Below are 13,702 nucleotides of genomic sequence, written 5' to 3' on the forward strand. Positions count from 1 at the left end.
TCTAGTCCTAACAGGTTGAGATGGATCATCTAAAATTAATTCCTTAGGATGCCCATGAGCATACCTCCAAGCCTTAGTCAGCCCATGATCCACAATAGCCTCTTGGCTTGATGATGCATTTCCAATTAATTTTTGTTCATCATCTTGTAATGTCATCTCATCAATCTTTTCTTCAAGAATTTCAGCATCATCATCAAGATCAACTCTCTTGCTAGAAGAGATATCACTAGAATCATCAAAAACAACATGTATAGATTCTTCTATAACTAGGGTTCTTTTATTAAAAACTCTATAGGCTTTACTAGTTGTAGAATACCCCAAAAATATACCTTCATCAGATTTAGAGTCAAATTTACCTAGATTGTCTTTTCCATTATTATGAACAAAACACCTACATCCAAAGACATGAAAATAGTTTACTTTTGGTTTTCTATTTTTCCAAAGTTCATAAGGTGTTTTCTTTATAATGGGTCTCAATAAAACTCTATTTAATATATGACATGAGGTATTAATGGCTTCTTCCCAAAAGTACTTAGGGAGGTTACTTTCACATAGCATGGTTCTAGCCATTTCCTTTAGGATTCTATTTTTCCTTTCTACAACTCTATTTTGCTGTGGGTGTCCTAGATGCAGAAAAATTATGAGTTATTCCCTTTTTACTACAAAACTCATCAAATAAATGATTTTCAAATTCGGTTCCATGGTCACTTCTAATAGCTATGACTGAAGTATCTCTAGCATTTGTTACTTCCTTATGAAATTTCTTAAAAACTGAAAATGCTTGATCTTTATGAGCTAAGAACATGACCCAAGTATATCTAGAAAAGTCATCTACAATAACTAGACCATATTTATTTCCTCCTAGACTTGTGATTCTAGTTGGTCCGAATAGATCCATGTGTAGTAGTTCTAGAGGTCTAGAGGTAGAGACACAATTTATGGATTTAAAGGAGTTTCTTGATTGTTTGCCATATTGACAAGCTTCACAAATTTTATTCATTTCAAACTTTAGTTTTGGCAAACCTATCACGGAATCTCTTTTAACTAGTTTTGATATTGTGTCCATACTTGCATGACCTAACTTACGGTGCCATAACCAACTAGCATCATTATCCTTAGTTTCATTAACAACTAAACATGAGTTATGTTTGGCAAGATCCTCAAGGTCTACTACATACACATTCCCACGTCTTATTCCTTTAAAAACTAAACTATTGTCATTTGAGTTGGTTATTGCATAAGGATGGTTTGAACAAAACATCAAAACCTCTATCACACAATTGACTAATGCTAAGTAGATTATGCTTAAGACCATCAACATATCGAACATTATCAATAAAGGTTGAAGGGGTGATTTGTACTTTACCTATACCAATGATGTGACCTTGGTTATTGTCTTCAAATGTCACAGCACCTCCTTTCTTAGGCTCAAGGATAAAGAATTGGTCCTTGTCATCCGTCATGTGTCTTGAGCAGCCACTGTCCAAGTACCAACAATTTTTGTCGACCTTGGCTGCAAGACACTCCTACACAAGCAAATCATACAATTTTAGGTACCCAAATTTTCTTGGGTCCTTCATGGTTAGTAATGTTGGTTCCTTTTGGAACCCAAACCCTTTTAATTTTTCTTTTAGTTTTTTTTCTATAATCACACACATTTGCTTTATGTCCTAATGTTCCACAGCAAAAGCATGTTATTTTCTTAGTTTTGCTTTTTCCTGCTTTAACAAAGAAATTACTAAGGAGTTTTTGCTTCTTTTTAGGTTTATACCCTAACCCGGCTCTATTGAACACAGCTCGTTGACTATTAAGTATCATTTCTAATTTTTCTGAGCTATATGTAAATTTTTCTACAAAAGGCTTGTACTTTTCAAGTTCTAGTGCCAATTTTTGTTTTTCTGTTTTTAGTCCATTTAGATCTTTTGTGAGACTCTCTTTTAAGATTTGTTTATTATTTTTAAGTTCTAATATTTCTTTGGTCAGCCTTTCGTTATCTTTAATTAAGGTATTAGTCTTTTGAATTAAGATTTGGTTGCTTGTCTTAAGTTCTGAATTTTCTTTATTGATAACATCTTTACCCTTAACTAATGTTTCATACTTACGGAGGTGAGTTTGGTTAGTTAGTTTCAATTCTTTGTTTTTAAGGTTTATTGTCTTATACTCGTCCATTAATTCATTAAAAGCATCATATAATTCATCGAAAGTAAAATCTAAATGTGTTCCGGATGTTACCTCATTGTCGTTAGCCATAAAACATAGGTTGGCCTTTTCTTCTTGTTCCTCATCCGATGATGATGATGATGTATCGGAGTCCGATAGGGTGGAGACGAGGACTTTCTTTTTCTTGTACTTGCTCTCCTTCTTCAGCAAAGGACACTCAGCTCTGAAATGCCCCGGCTTCTTACACTCATAACAACCGATCTCCTCATTTTTTCTTTTCTTACCTTTATCCTTGTGATAGAAATTTGAGGGGCCTCTCCTTTGATGTGAGGACTTCTTCCGGTTGATGAATCTACGAAATTTTCTTACAAGGAGAGCCTCATCATCATCTCCCTCTTCACTGCTACTGCTGCAAGACAAATCTTTGGTAGTAGAAACAGATTTTAGTGCTATTACCTTTTTCTTGTGAGATGACTCTTCTTCATTGTGTTGTCTCATGGTTAGCTCATGTGTCATGAGGGATCCAAGTAGCTCCTCGAGTGGCAGCTTGTTTAAGTCCTTGGCTTCTTGGATTGCCGTCACCTTGGCTTCCCATGACCTTGGTAGACAACGAAGAATCTTCCTGACAAGCTCACTGTTAGTATAATTTTTGCCAAGGCTTTTTAGGCCATTGACAATGTCAGTAAATTTAGTAAACATACAAGTGATTGTTTCATTAGAATCCATTTTAAATAATTCATACTTATAAACTAATATATTTATTTTGGATTCTTTTACTTGATTTGTGCCCTCGTGGGTCACTTCAAGTCTATCCCAAATCTCTTTTGCAGAAATGCAAGTAGAGACTCTATTGAATTCATTTCTATCTAAAGCACAATAAAGCACATTCATTGCTTTGGCATTTAGTTGTGGCCTTTCTTATGTCATTGTCATCCCAATCCTTTTCAAGCTTGGGTACAGTGACACCCTCTACATAAATGGATGGGATGTATGGTCCATTTAGTATGGTGGTCCACATCTCATAGTCTTGGGCTTGGATAAATATTCTCATCCTAGCCTTCCAATATGAGTAGTCGGATCCATTAAAAAATGGAGGTCTATGGGTGGACTGGCCCTCAATGTGAGAAGATCCAAATGGGGTTGTCATTTTGATCTTTTACTCTTTGGGTAATAGAGTTCCGACTCTGATACCACTTGTTGCCCAGATAGACAACCCAAGAGGGGGGGTGAATTGGGTTTTAAAATAATTATTGCAATTAAATGGTTTGTGAAATACTAAGTAATACTTTTTTCAAGTTGATTAATTAGATGCTATGTGCAGTGAATGAAATGAAAGTAAAAGACGACAAGGCAATCACAAACACAATGATTTTATAGTGGTTCGGAGCTAACCCTTGCTCCTACGTCCACTCTCCAAGCCTCACTTGGGAATTCACTATAACCCCTCGGATTACAGCTGGTTGTTTTACAAGCTCACAACCTAACTTGTTGTTTTACGAGATCACAACGAACTCGGTCGGTTTTTCCAGGCTCACCAACTAGAACCACCCGATTGTTTTTTCGGGATCACAATCAAACCCTTACACGATGGTTTCAACCTAGGCTCACCAACAAACCTTTACACCCTTGATTCAATCCCCTGATTGAATCAAGTAAGGACCAAATGGATAGAAAAACAAACAGAAAAATACAGCTTCTAAACAAGCAGATATTCAGCAATATAAATAGGAGAGAAGTTAAGAGCCCTCAAACAAGTTTATGATGATGTAGAGGAGGGCTTCTCGAACTCTGAGTCTCCTCTTGAATGTATTGAAGACTTGAAGGCTGAAGGAGACTTCTTTAATGCTGGAAAGAGTTGGTTGAATGGAGTTAATGGCCCTCTTCCTTTTTTTCCGTTGAAATCCTTTGGCAGATGAAGATTTCGTGTTTTCTTTGAAAGGAATATGACTTCTCTTCCTTGCTACAGTTCTCTGTGGCTATTTAAGCCATTCTCCATGGAAACTAGCCGTTAGACACAATCTTCTAGCCGTTCTGCACATTCTGCACATCCTGACAATGTTTCCGTTGGGATCGGAGTCGACTCGCGCGATCTGGAGTCGACTCGGCTGCAGCAGGAGTCGACTCATGCTTTTCTAGAGTCGGCTCGGCAACTGTTCTGGATTTGAATTAAAGTGCTCTTCTCGACTGGGAGTCGACTCGACTTAACCCGGAGTAGACTCTCCAAAGTCTGGAGCTGACCCGGCACTTTTGGAGTCGACTCATTCCAAGGAATCCATAGAGGTATTCTTCAACTTTGCTCACTCGAGTCGACTCGAAAATTCTGGGAGTCGACTCGGCGCTCAGAGTCTGAACTCCCGATCTTCTGTCTTTTGGCTCGTGCTGTCTTGGAGTCGACTCGGACTATTTCGGAGTCGACTCGGCTCTCAGTATCCGAAAAACGGTCTTCTGTCTTTTTGGGGTAGCGCTGCCTTGGAGTCGACTCGAACTGTCTTGGAGTCGACTCGCCTCTCAAAGACGAAAATACTATCTTCTGTCTTTTTGGGGTCGCGCTGTCTCGGAGTCGACTCGAGCTTTGCGGGAGTCGACTCGGCTCTCAGTATCCGAAAGTTGCTCTCTGACTTTTGCCTTGTATTACACTGGGAGTCGACTCTCGCTTCCTTTGGAGTCGACCAGCCAACCATCGGAGTCGACTCGAGTTCCTCAGGAGTCGACTCGGCTCTCAGAGTCCAAAATAACTTCTCTGTCTTTCTGTCTGTAACTCCCTGGAGTCGACTCATACTACTCTGGAGTCGACTCGGCAAGCATCGGAGTCGACTCGCGCTCTTCAGGAGTCGACTCGTTGACAGATTTTGAGTTGGATCTTTCTGTCTGTCTGTCTGTTCTCAGTCGGAGTCAACTCGTAAGGTACAGGAGTCGACTCGAGCCTGTGCCAGTGCTTCTGATACGCTTGGCGTCGACTCGTAATATTCCGGAGTCGACTCGAGTCTCAGACTTTGGTTCACATTGTGTTCTTTACTTATCCAAATTGTATCGAACCAAATCTAGAGACACTTAACCATAAATTTACAAGAATTTCACTGAAACACTAGATTGAATTCATTAGTAAACATAAGATATACTCAAATGCTTTGAGCTCATCAAAATCAAATAGGGTTATAATCAATCACTCCACAAGTTTGTTCCTAAATATCCATTTGGTTCCAATAATAGATTTGTTTCTAGGTCTTTCAATTAATGTCCATACATCATTTCTTTTAAATTGATTCAGTTCATCTTGCATGGCATTGATCCAATTTACATCATGTTTGGCTTCTTCATAAGTTTTAGGCTCTATTTGAAATACAAAGGCAAGGTAGTTATTAATATTTCTAAGATAGGATCGAGTTCTTATGCCTTGTAATGGATCACTTATTATTAAGTCTTTGGGGTAACCATGTGCATACCTCCACTCTTTAGGTAGATCCTGATGTTGTGGTGAACTATGGTCATCTTTCTTTTCTTCCTCACCTTGCTTTGATGTATCCTCTTGCTCATGATTTGGTGTATCATGAATACTTAGTTTTTCAAGCTCGAATGTTCCTGTATCATCATCAAAAATATTTTCTTTCCTAGAGGACTCACCGTTAGTTTCATCAAATATAACATTTATTGATTCTTCAACAACCATAGTGCTTTTGTTGAAGACTCTGTATGCCCTGCTAGATATAGAGTATCCTAAGAAGATACCCTTATCTGACTTGGCATCAAATTTACTTAAATTCTTCTTGCTATTATTTAAAATATAACATTGACAACCAAAAACTCAAAAATATTTAACAATTGGTTTCTTATTCTTCCAAAGTTCATAGGAAGTTTTCTTTGTTATTGGGCGAATTAAGACGCAGTTTAAAATATGGCAGGAGGTGTTTATAGCTTCAGCCCAAAAGTACTTTGGAAGATTTGACTTACATAGCATAGTGTGAGCCATTTTTACCAAGGACCTATTTTTTCTTTCAACAATCCTATTTTGTTGAGGCGTTCTAAGTGCTGAAAATTGATGAGATATTCTATTTTCATTACAAAATTCTTCAAAGTGTTGATTTTCAAATTCGATTCCATGTTTACTACGAATTGCAATTAGAGTGGTCTTCATTTCAGTTATAACATTTTTGTAGTATTCCAAAAAAGCTGAAAATACTACATTTTTATGTGCAAGAAATAACACCCATGTATATCTTGAAAAATCATCTACAATTACTAGTCTGTACTTTTGCCTCCTAGACTTGTAATTCTAGTTGGTCCAAATAAATCCATATGGATAAGCTGTAATGGCCTAGTAGTTGAGACTATATTCTTACATTTGAAAGATGATTTTGTTTGTTTACCCAATTGACATGCACCACAAATTTTATCTTTTTCATAAGTTAATTTTGGTAAACCTTTCACTAACTCCTTTTTAACTAACTTTGAAATTAATTCCATACTAGCATGACCTAATCTTCAGTGTCATAGCCAACTAGTTTCATTTATCTTATCCTCATTGGCAATTAGATATAATCCATTTTTCTTTGCTAGATCATTAAGGTCTACTATGTAAATGTTCCCATATCTATGTCCTATGAGCACAAAACTATTATCTTTGGGACTAGTGATTATACATGCTAAAACCTTGAAAGAAACTTCAAAACCCTTATCACAAAATTGACTTAAGCTTAGCAAGTTATGTTTTAGGCCATCAACTAACAAAACATTATCTATGAATGTAGATGAAGTGATATGAATTTTACCCTTTCTAATAATGTGACCTTTGGCGTTGTCACCGAAGGTTACCATTCCACCATCTTTAGATTCCATAGTGATGAATTGATCCTTATTACCTGTCATATGTCTTCAACAACCACTATCTAGATACCATAGTCGATTCTTCTCATTGGCTGTAAGACATACCAGCAAATAAAATCAAGGATCCATTTTAGGCACCCAAACTATGTTGGGTCCTTTAGGGTTAGTAGTTATGGTTCCTTTTGGAGCCCAAATTTTCTTAAATCTTGGTTTGCCTTTTACATTTGATTTTTGGTTATTGTTAAGTTTTCTAAAATCACATTTATATGCTTTATGTCCTATTTTGTTACAACAATAGCAAGTAGTATTTTCATTTTTAGATTTTACAAATATATTCTTCAAATATTTTTGCTTTTTATTTGTTCTATATCCTAATCCTGCTTTATAATAAACAGTTCTTTGGCTATCAAGAATCATGTTTAACTTAGTTGAGCTGAGTGTGAATTTGTCTACCAAGAATTTATATTTTTCAACCTCTTTCTTTAATTCACTATTTTCTTTAATCAATTTTTCAGTTTCATGGTTATTAGATAGTTTTGATTTTTCTTCCATAAGAATCTGATTTTCATGTTAGATGTATGCCCTAGAAGCCAATTTTGGCTGACACAGTTTTAATTCTGGGACATAATTTGTACTTGACTTTATTATTATTGAATAAATGAAAGGCATCTTTTCATTCATATTGTTATTGTGTCTATGAATCGTCCAAGGAATTAATAAGATAATGATGCATATTCTCAAGAGTTGAGAATTTGAGCCATGTATCATTAGTGATTAATTTCTAAACGCTCCTGATCGATGGATCATCACGAGGACGGTGATCGATACGATGAGATCAGTGCACACATTACTTTTCCTATAGATGGACGAGACTCGAGTCCACGATGTGGAGACACTGAAGTAATAGTGCAGGTGCTTGTTAGAGAACAAGGGTACTGAGCGTGACCAATACAAGAAGTCACTTGGATGTCTATCCACTCGTCAGTGACTTGCTTGATGTTGCAGTAGTGTAACTGGTCCTTTGACCTGCTATGCTTTGGCTACTCACAGTGAGGTTATTGTAGTTTGACTGCATACATACATGGTCTCTAGCCATATGGGTCCATGCAGTGTAGATTGGCTGCAGTAGGTTCACTGTAGGAGTAGGGTATGCACCTATAAGGAATCTATCGACCTTGATAGACAAGAAGAGATCCTATGTGATTTATAAGACTGAGTTCGTAAGACCTCGGCTGGGGCAGTATGCACAGTGGAGAAAGAGTTTTCCACTCTCGAACTTAAGTCGAATAAATCTTCACATATGACAGATGATGGGGTTTGACGAGTTGTCCATGACCTCCGTCATGTAGGGATCTACGATAGTAGGACTGTATCATATATTAACTGCACCTAGAGGTTCATTATTCCATTCTGCTGGATAGCCACTATATGCTGCTAGGTGTCACTGATGGATGGTGAGACTCACAGGGATTATCTCGATGATCGATAAATCCTAATGAGTAGAGTTGGAATCATTCCAACCCATTAAAAGAAGTTTTCAATGATATTGAGATAGAGATCACAATATATCTCACTACCAGTCAGAATAGAACCTATGGGGTCACACACACTAGAAGTATTAACCGATCCGATGGTTGAAAAGTGATTATGAATCACAAGTAATCAATTCGATTGATAATAAGTTGAAGAAGAAATGGGAATTGATTAATTGGACTTAAAACACGAATCCTACTTAGAGTGGAATTCCTAGAGTCCTAATTGGATTAGGACTGGGATTCCTACTTGAAGTAGGATTCCCACAATCCTAATTAGATTAGAATTTTGAATCTATTTTAGATTCCTACTTAGAATAGGATTCCTAGAAATCCTAATTGGATTAGGACTTCGGATTCAAATTAAAGTCCTAATTGGATTAGGACTAAAATTAAATAAATCCTAATGAGATTAGGACTTCTTAAGTTCTAATTAATTATTAATCTAATGAATCAAGATGACTCCTAATTAGATTAGGATTGAAGGGTTCAATTGAGTCATGGCTCATTAAGTTCTAATTGGATTAGGACTTACCTAGATTAAAACCCAAATTGGTTCACCCTTGGTCCAAGCCTAATTAGATTAGGACCTAACCATGAGTGACCTTCCTAATCCTCCTTAGAGGAGGATTAGGTTAACCATGAAGGAGGGGCACACGCCCCTCCTCCTTTTCCTTGCTTGGTGCGGCAAAGAAGAGGGGCCGGCGCCCCTCTTGGAATTTAAGCAAGGTACTTTGTAGGAGCTCCACATGCTATTTAAGAGGAGGCGTGGGGGCTGACCTAGGCGATTGAAGCCCTTCTCCTTGTGCCGTATGCCCCCTCTCCTCTCCTCTTGGATCAGCCGCAAGCAAGAAGAGAAAAAGACCCTTGGCGGTCTCCTTCTTCCTCCTCTGTTTGGGATTCAACGCAAGGGAAAGGAAAGGCTGCATCTAGCCTTTTGGATCTTCTCCCTTGATCCCTTCATCTTCTTCCTCCTCCCTCTAGCATTCAAGGGTTGATTGAAAGGGAGGTGATCAGCCATCAAAGTAATCTCTACAAGGGAGGCTAGCACCCCGGGGAGATTGGAGCATTTGGATTGGTCCTCTGCTTCGTGTGGATACCCGTAGAGGCCGGACGCTTGTGCGGCTTCAAGCGAACCTTCATCCTAAAACCACGAACTCCAGTTTGCGGTGATCATCTATCCGCACAAGGTGAAGATCTGATCTTCTAATGTAGTCAAAAGTTTTTAATCCTTATCTAACTGTGAACGGTTTTTTGAACAACGTTCATGCGATGAACGGTTGATCCCGCGCATGCCTCTTCCGCTGCTATCTGAATTTTTTTAATTTTTCTGCGGCATGGCGGGTTCTAATAGTGGTATCAGAGCCTAGGCATCATAGATTAAGGTAAGGATTAATTATCTAAAGGCATCTTAGATCTGAAATTTAAAAGGTTATGCATGCTGAAAATTTTCTGCATGCAGATTTTTCAAGGGTGCTGATTTTGCATGCTGATTTTATGTGATAAAATGATGATTCTAATTGCATTGTTAATGAGATTACAAGGTTTAGAATCATGATTAGCATGATCAGCAACCTATGTCATAACATAATCAATTAAGTTTCAGATCTGAAAAGTACAATTGTTGCATGCGGTGATGATCATAGGATTCAAACCCTTTTGGTATCAAATGTAATGACCTGCGATGTGATCTGTAATGTCATGTAATTTTTCAGATGCTTGCATGCATCGTATTTGATGTTTTGAGAGGCCTGCATGCGTCCTAAAAGAGGATGTAATTTATTATTATTTTTATTTTATATCTGGTTGTATTTCTATGATGTGATGTACGTCAACGATCAAGTCGAAGAAATTACATGAGATGAACGGCGATCTGAGCGGTTGATGGTGATAGGATCAAGAGTTGATCAAGGATCGAATCAAGGAGGCTTGGAACTAATTCAAGAGTTGAACACCAACTGATCGATTGACATGCATGTGCTTGTAATATGACCTAATTAGAATCCATGATCATCACCTATTTAAAGTTTAGCTTTAATTATTGCTGCGATTATAACTGCCTGCGATGTGTCGTTTGCATGTGATGTGAATGAGAACGGGGTAGATAGGTTTACATGTGATATAGCAAACCCAATGAGACCTAAATTAAAACCTCCTCAATCAAGTCGAGAGTGAACTAACATGAGCGAATCATATTAGATTAATTGATCTAATTGGTGTGTAGAAAAGCATGAAAGGTGGTTACTTAATTAAGACCTTACTCTCTGAGTAAGGGGAGCCTCCCACCTGCTTACCTGGCCAATTGTTCGATTACCTCTTATGAAGAGCTCAAGTTGCAAACACTAAGACCTGATTAACCGATATTAAGTCCATATGTCTTCCACCATAGTAGAGTTGCTAAGGTCTTTCTGATGTTGATTTGTCTCGGCTGGACACAGTGGGCAAGTTGGATCGGAGGGCTGGACCTCTCTATAAACATGAGATGTTGTAGGGTAAAGGTGGGATTGGGCACCAATAACTGTTAGGTGAGGACCCAATGACGACTTTATTCCTACGGTTATACGGTGGGTCTGACTTAACTAAGAAATGAGACCAATAACTATTAGGTGAGTCTTCATAGCTTAGAGACCAAGTAGCACTGCAACATGCTTGAGAAGCATTGTACAAAAGTTGTACATTCATCAAATTTATGTGTCACCAATAACTGTTAGGTGAGGTGGCATGTAAATCGGTGGAACCGCAGTACCCACTAGAAACCCTAGTCGTGTAGGACTTCCATTTTCCTACTAGGAAAGTATGAGGAATTCGAAAAAATAGTGGGAGATACATTTGTTCTAAAAGATCCTAGAACGGATTTAAGATCAAGTACAAAAGTCTAACTAGAATCTTTACTCTCTACAGATCATAATGTCAGCCTCAAATACTTTGACTCGTATTCTTGAGACCAACCGATTGACCGGTACCAATTACAGAGACTGGCTTAGAAATCTCAAAATTGTTCTGAGTTGCGAGAAAAATAGGCTATGTGCTCGACAATGACATCCTCGCATTACCAGCACGTCCGATCACTGATCAGCGTGCGACGCATGAGAAGTGGACAGACGATGACATTAGGGTCAAGTGCTATATCATGGCATCCATGTCCAATGAACTACAATGCCAGCATGAAATATGAAGACTGCTAGGGACATACTGGCACACCTGCAAGAGTTGTATGGTGAGCAGAGTCGCACAGCTCATTTTGAAGTGTCCAAGAGGCTCTTCAAAGCAAAGATGCGCGAGAGACAGTCCGTCCATGATCACGGTCTGACTATGATCAAGGACCTAGAGGAGCTTGAGAAGCTCGGTATGAACATGCACAAGGGAATGTGCAAGTAGATCTGATCCTTCAATCCCTTTCTGATTCATTTGGACAGTTTATAGTAAAACTACCATCATGAATAGATTGAATGCACTAAGACTGAACTGATAAATATGTTGGTAACTGCTGAGGGAGCCTTGAAAGGTTCAGGGGGCAATGTCCTTGCTGCTGAGGTTGACTTCTAGTTCCAAGAGAAAGTCTACTTGGAAGAAAAAGAAGCCTGCTAAGAAGCAGAAGAAGACAAGAAGCCAAAAAAGGAAGTTCAAAAGAAAAAGGTTAATGATAAAGGAAAATGTTTCTACTGCATATGTCGACGGCCACCGGAAGAGAAACTGTCCTTCATACCTCGAGAGCCTGAAGAACAAAAAAGGTGACACACTATCAGAAGGTATATGACTTGCTGCATAATTGAAACTAATCTAACGGTTTCTTCTACTTCTAGTTGGGTTATAGATTATGGTTCTAGTGCTCATTTGTGCACTACGCATGCAGGGTCCTAAAGGAAAGTAGAAGGCTGGCGGAAGGTGCGGTAACCCTTCGGGTTGGCAACGGGAAAAAAGTTGCTGCTGTGGCTGGTGGTCACCTACCATCTGCAACTACCGTCTGATTTTTAGTTTATTACTTAGAGACTGCTATTATGTTACCTGCTGCTAGCAGAAATTTGATTTCTATTTCATGTCTAGCACAGAAAGGTCATATTTTACATTTGACAAAAACTGCTGTTCTAGTTTATTTTAAAAATAAAATAGTCGCACGTGGTTTTATGATTGACAGTCTCTATCATTTGCATATGGATGTATCTATAAATGTGTCTGAGCAAGAAGCGAATGCCAAAGGATCTAAAAGATCCAGGGATGAGATAAACCAAAAATATTTGTGGCACCTCAGGCTTGGCCATATTGGAGAGGACAGAATGAACAAAATGGATAAAGATGGGCTTCTCGGCTCATTAACTTTCGAGTCATATCCAGTTTGCGAGTCCTGTCTTCAAGAAAAAATGGCTAGTAGGACATGGGGAGAGGACCACTGAAATACTTACCCTGGTACACACAGATGTGTGTGGCCCATTCGATGTGCAAGCCAGGGGATGTTATTCGTACTTCATTACCTTTACCGATGATTATTCACGGTATGGATATGTATATCTTATGAGATACAAATCTGAATCTTTTGAAAAGTTCAAAGAGTTCAGAAATGAAGTAGAAAAACAAACTGGGAAAACCCCTTAAGGCTCTTCGATCAGATCGAGAAGGAGAATACCTTAGTGGAGAATTCCGGAACTATCTCAAGGACAATGGCATAGTCTCACAATGGACTCCTCCGGGTACAACCTCAACTCAACGGGATGTCAGAGAGGAGAAATCGGACTCTATTGGATATGGTCCGGTCCATGATGAGCTTCACTGATCTACCAATGTTTCTTTGGGGAGATGCCTTACATACCGGCAGTATACTCTACTGAATAGAGTTTTTCTCTAAATCCGTTCCTACCACACCCGTATGAGATATGGCATGGTAAGAAACCAAATCTTTGGTCATCTCAAGATTTGGAGATGTCCGGCCCACGTCAAAAGACTACAGGCGGACAAACTAGAGGTTAGGACCATAGTGCTCGTTTTATAGGATATCCTAAAGAGTCATTAGGATACACTTTTTACGTCTCAGAGGATCCAATGTATTTGTGAGCCGTCATGCCATCTTCTTGGAAAACCAGTTTATCCTTGATAGAGGGCAGTGGGAGGAAAATTGAGCTTGAAGAGAAAGTCTCTGAAAAGCAACGAGTCATGGATCCTATCGAACCCATTCATACAGAGCCAGTACACGATGT

Source organism: Phoenix dactylifera, unplaced genomic scaffold (assembly GCF_009389715.1).
Source record: "Phoenix dactylifera cultivar Barhee BC4 unplaced genomic scaffold, palm_55x_up_171113_PBpolish2nd_filt_p 000624F, whole genome shotgun sequence".
Taxonomy (NCBI): Eukaryota; Viridiplantae; Streptophyta; class Magnoliopsida; order Arecales; family Arecaceae; genus Phoenix; species Phoenix dactylifera.